Here is a 6,254-nt window from a genome sequence, read left to right on the forward strand (position 1 = left end):
CCTTGCCTTCTGGAGATAGGTGGAGTCGAGGAGCATGTTTTCAAAAACTCTTAGAGGACTTCAGCCCAGAAGCAGATCCTGAAATGAAGATTCAAATGCAAGTGACTTACTAAGGAAGTGCTCTCAGGGAAACCTGGTAAATAGACTAGGAGAGGCACAAGAGGAAAGAGGAAGCCTAGCAAGGGGATGATCTCAGGCAAAGTGCCCCAGCAGGCAGCTTCAGCCTGATCTCCACACTGCAATTCTAGAGTCTAAGCTGAGCCTGACTGGAGGCAGGGAGACTGGGTTTCACAGTCCCACACCTGCCAGCAATTAGTGAGGATATACTCCAGGAGGATGTGAAGAAAAGGCTAGCTGTTGGAAGAGAAAGCACAAGGAGGAGGCTAGAGGACAGACACACACACACACCAGGACAGATAGCACTAACACGATGTGCTTTAGAGGGGTGTGTTGGAATCACAGCATGGGGGAAAGATAAGTAGGCTTACCATCTGATCCCCCCTACCCATCTGACTTCCTCACCACTTCCTCCTCCCGCTCCTCCCTCTTTTCCCCTACTTTCCCCTTTGCCAAATGCCAATGTCTCGGCTTGGCACAGAATCACGAGCCACCACACAGCTTTGTAGGTTCAAACAGCAATTCTTTATTCCCGATCTCACACCGCCTCCACACAGGTTCAGGGGCAATCCCCATCCCCCCCCCCCAGCACAATTCACGTCCTAAATACTTTCTCTCCACGAGAACTCAGCGGGAACTCAGGCAGCAGGCACGACCTACTCCCAGCAGGAATAATCTTCAACCTCCAACTTCCCTAAAACTCCTATTGTCACGCCCTAAACCCAAGGACAGGGATACTTCCTGCAGGATACACCCTAATCCTGGATCCACCCTGGTCATTGAGCAGGGTCACCTTTCTCAAACACACAAGCAAGGTCGCAGCAAATCTCCAAGGCAAGTCCATTTAACATGGGGTACGCTGGCAAGGATTACGATGCGTCATTCCTACTTGGCAATGGCTCTCAGCACCCCTTCTCCTACCACATTCTTTTTTCAAGAAAAAAAGTACTGCTGGGCATGTTGGTTCAAGCCTGTAATGCCAGCATTCAGGAGGCTGAGGCAGGAGGATAGATAGCAAATTCAAGGCCAGACTCAGCAATATAGTGAGGCTCTAAATAACTTAGTGAGATCCTGTCTCAAATAAATAAATTAATTTAAAAATTAAGAGGGCTGGGGATGTAGTTCAGTGGTAAAGTACCCTGCATTCAATCCCCAGTACTTCAGTGGATATTGAGTTATCTAGAAGAATAGTGTCTTGAGGAACATGAAAGACAGGTACTGCTAGTGGATTCTCCCTCCTAATCCTCACCCAGGTCATTTATTTTATTTTACTTGATTTTATTTCGTGGTGCTGGGGATGGAGATCAGGCCCCTGAGCATGCTAGGCAAGCACTATACCACTGAGCTATACTTCCAGCCCGAGGCCACATTCTTAAACACCTCCCTATATGCCTCCCTTTATAATTAGGTATAGCTGTTGAAGGGCCTTCAGGGGAGCAGAGTCAACAGTGAGTATTTTGGGAGTAAGGAATTTATTACAGGAATGAGACTTTACCCAAAGTTAGGAGGAGTTAGAGAAGTGAAGGTCTGCAAAAGAATTGTAGGAGGGGCTGGGGATGTGGCTCAAGCGGTAGCACGCTCGCCTGGTATGCGTGGGACCCGGGTTCGATCCTCAGCACCACATACCAACAAAGATGTTGTATCTGCCGAGAACTAAAAAAATAAAATAAAATAATAATGCTCATTGTTAAGGTCTGTAAACAAGTCAAAAAAACACCTGGTATTTAAAAAAAAAAAAAAAAGAATTGTAGGATAATTAAAGAGGGCTCCCTACTGCATGGGGAGGTAGCTGAGATCCATCTACTGGGCATGTTTGTCTGTCATAGTATCTGACAGTGATGATCTCCCCAGAGGAGTGGCTGGTGATCTCATTCTGCCTTCCAAATCTCACATCAGGTCTTCATATGGCTAGCTCAAGTAAGAGCCCTGTTGGCAGGGCATTCCGGAAACTTGCTTTTCAACAAGGACAAATGAGTTTAGCACATTAGAAAATTATTGATGCAGATAAGATGCAGATGAGATGTAGCTGACCACAAATCCAGGCAGCAAAAGAAAGTCACAATTTTGTATGCTTATCTCCAATTTTTAATGGCTGCATAGCATTTTCTATAATATGTATCAGCATTTTATTTATCACAGTAGCATTTATAATCATTTGGAAAATAGTACATCTTTCAGAGCTATACTCCAAGACCAAGCAATGTGTCTGACATCTAGTAGATGCTCAGCAAATATTGGATTCAATGAATGGATGCGACATGACTAGAGTCCCCTGAAGTACCACCACATTAGCTCTTGTTCATAAACTCCAGCAGATCTCTGACAATCACCCAGGAGAAGAAAGTGCCTCATTTTTCCAGGCAAGTGGGAGGTAATTCTGTTCACCAATATGCCACTACTTTCTGCAAAACACCCAGTTTACCACTGCCAGTAGGAACTAATCACCACCCTTTTGGGGTCTTCTTTTCTCATGCATAGAGATAGGATCCCAACATCTATGTTTATTCCGTGAGCTACAGATAATTGGACCAATACAGCTTTAGGAATTCCTGCCTGGAACTCAGGTGTCTTCTAAGCTTCCAAATGCACCTTCCTTTTGGTCTGATGACAGTTGGGCTGATCTAATTCTCTCTCCTAGGAATTTATAATTAGAACCAAGAAAGATACTGACTTTTTGTTTATGGTATAATAATCAAACAAGCATAAATAAATAAAGGGGGATAGGAATATCGTTACTAATGACAGCATTGGGTAACTAAACACTCTATTATGTATAAGATATTTTGGTTTATTAATTTATACTAAATACCAAACATAAAAAATAAGAACCCTTTTAGAAACAAACCACAGAGTGGGAGAGAAAATGTTTGCAAAGGACTCATACCCAGATTATATAAAGAACAAGACAAATAAAAGACAACCAATAGAAAAATGAGCACAATACTTGAACAGATCCTTCACAACAAAAGATATTCAAACAGTCAATAAACATTTGAAAAGCTATTCAACTTCATTAATCAGCAGGAAAATGCAAACTAAAACTATAGCAAGGCACCATCACACACAGGATAATAAAGTGTAAAAAAGGTGGTCATACCAGTTGTTGGTAAGAATGTGGAACAACCAGAACTATCTCTCATTGATGGCGGCCGTGTCAACTGGGATAATCAGACATTATGGAATTATTTGCTATTTAGGAATATCTACTAAGGCTGAGTATACACATAACTTATAACCTAATAGTTCCACACCCAAGAGAAATACATACTTTTGTTTACCAAAAGACATGTACAAGAATATTCATAGCAACGTTATTTGTTATGGCTCCAATCTAGCAACTCTCAAATGTTCATCAATAGTAGAATGGCTAAAATACATTCGTATAGTGACATGGTGGAATACTATGTAGCAGTGAAAATGAATGAACCACAACTACTGCACATGACATGAATAACTCTCACAGATATTATGTCAAATGAAATAAGTACTTCTTAAATGATCTCATTTATATAAAGAACAGGCAAAACTAATTCCTGCTGTTAAAAGTCAATCTAGTGGTTACCCTTGAGGGATAGTAACTGGCAGGGGACATGGGGCTTTCTGGGGATGCTGGTAATGCCTTTCTTCATCTGAATCCAGGTAACATGGGAGTATACAGTTTGTGAACATTTAACTGAACTGTACACTTACAATATATGCTCTTTTCCTCATACATATTATGCTTCATTATAAAGTTTTTTAAAATTTTTTTTAGTTGTAGATGGACACAATACTTTTATTTTATTTATTTATTTTTATGTGGCTCTGAGGATTCAACCCAGTGCCTCACACATGCTAGGCGAGCTCTCTACCACTGAGTCACAACCCCAGCCCAAATTTTTTAAATTCTCGGCGGACACAACATCTTTGTTGGTATGTGGTGCTGAGGATCGAACCCAGGCCGCACGCATGCCAGGCGAGCGCTCTACCGCTTGAGCCACATCCCCAGCCCCCCAAATTTTTTAAAAATAACTTTTAGGGGCAGATTAGTTGCCTGCATGAATATAAACCTGAATAAGGCTTCATTTAACTTTCTCATGGGCCCAGACTCTAAGGATGCAGACAGTCTGTCAAACTTTTTTGGATGAATATTTTCTGAGTTTACACAGCCAAAGAAATTTTTGTTTGTTTGTTTGATTTGAGTACTGGGAATTGACTCCAGGGGAATTCTACCACTGAGCTACTTCTTCAGCCCTTTTTATGTTTGTTTGTTTGTTTGTTTTGGGGGGGATACAGTGAGTTAAGTTGCTCAGGCTGGCCTTGACTTGAGATTCTTCTGCCTCAGCCTCCCCCTAAACCCCTCCAGTTGCTGGGATAACAGGCAGGTGCCACCATGCCCCATTTAATCAAAGAAAAGTAAAAAGGGGCTGGGTTGTGGCTCAGTGGTAGTACGCTTCCCACACATGTGTGAGGCACTGGGTTTGATTCTCAGCGCTGCAAATAAATAAATAAAGTTCCATCAACAACTAAAAAAACAAATGTAAACAGTATTTTTACACAGAGGCGGTTGCAGAAGTGGGGAAGGAAAAGGACAGACTTTACTCAGAACTCCATTAGCGCCACCCAGGTTATCCTAAACAAATCTTCAACCTGTTTTTTAAAATAACAGTGCTTAAAATACAAACATTTTGTATAACCCTGAGGATCGCCCAAATGTCATATAAGAGGAAAGGAGGGGTAAGACAAGTTAATACAAATGGAAGAAATGATTTACAGTAGAAGGGGTAGAGAGAGAAAAGGGGAGGGGAGGGGAGGGGAGGGGGGATAGTAGAGAATAGGACAGACAGCAGAATACATCAGAATCTAGAAAGGCAATATGTCAATCAATGGAAGGGAAACTGATGTGATACAGCAATCTGTATACGGGGTAAAAGCGGGAGTTCATAATCCACTTGAATCAAACCGTGTAATATGATGTATTAAGAACTATGTAATGTTATGAACGACCAATAAAAAAAAAAATACAAACATGATTTCAGTCATCCAGTATAAACATCAACATAAGAAAAAGGGCCTGTAATTTCTGTGCCAACAGCTTCAAACCAGTTGTCCCATTCACCACTCTGAGACAGTCTCCCCATTCACATTGTAATCAGTCAGATCCTCCTAAAAACCTCCCACATCAAGTCCTGCCATAATGAATGCCAGCTTGGCCTGTCTACTCCAGGTTTGACTCTTGTTTTAAGCATAGGGCCTGGGAGTGTCCTCTGACACCTGAGTAATTACTTCGGAGGTTCTGGTGACCACGGGGTGTGGCAGGTCAAAACCAGTCAGACCTCACTGGTGGCAGCAGCTCAGAACTCCGCAGGGCACTTTCTCCACTGACTGCAGAACTTGGGTTTAGTGCACCAGCAAGTCTCTACCGTGTCTCTTGTCAGCCTTTTACAAACCTGATTCTGAATCCTCTTACCACTTGCCCCGCACCTCACCCCTGTCCCCGCCTAGTTCACACACCTATCAGGTTCACGTCCTTGGGCCTCCGCCTCATTATCATGATGGGGTTCTTTGGTTATTAATCAAATTGATTGAGCGAACATTTATTTATTTATTCAAGAGGCAAAATAAAAGATGGAGTGTAACTAATGAACTAATTTGTTCATTTATTCAATAATGTTCCAGCATTGTGCTGGGAGTTCCTAGGAACAGGAAAAATTAATTCGTGTAAAATTGTCATTTTCTTACTTAAAATCTTCCAGTTTTTTTTCCCATATTAAGTAAAAAATAGACAACAAACACCTGGGGCGGGGTGTTTAAATTAAAATTACCATTATTTCGAAGTCTATAAAAATGCAAAAAAGTGATAGGATTGTACACTTGTGTCTTTTTTTAAGGGCTTTTTTTTTTTCCTTTTTTCCTTTTCAAATGTTACTTGTCCATTACACAAAAACGTAGGGGCTCTTCGCACAGTCGCAACTCCAGGAATCTGCAAACTCTACCGCACCACTACGCAAGACTTTCACAGCTTTCAACACTTGACCAACAGCGCGAAAACAGAGGGGTCCCTTGGGCCCCGCCCTCTCAGCCAGCTTAACCCCACCCACTTCCTGCCTGGATTTCGTCTGACGTCAGTAACGCGCCAAGGCGTGTAAACAGCGGTA

This window comes from Urocitellus parryii, chromosome 12 (genome assembly GCF_045843805.1).
Source record: "Urocitellus parryii isolate mUroPar1 chromosome 12, mUroPar1.hap1, whole genome shotgun sequence".
In the NCBI taxonomy this organism is placed as follows: Eukaryota; Metazoa; Chordata; class Mammalia; order Rodentia; family Sciuridae; genus Urocitellus; species Urocitellus parryii.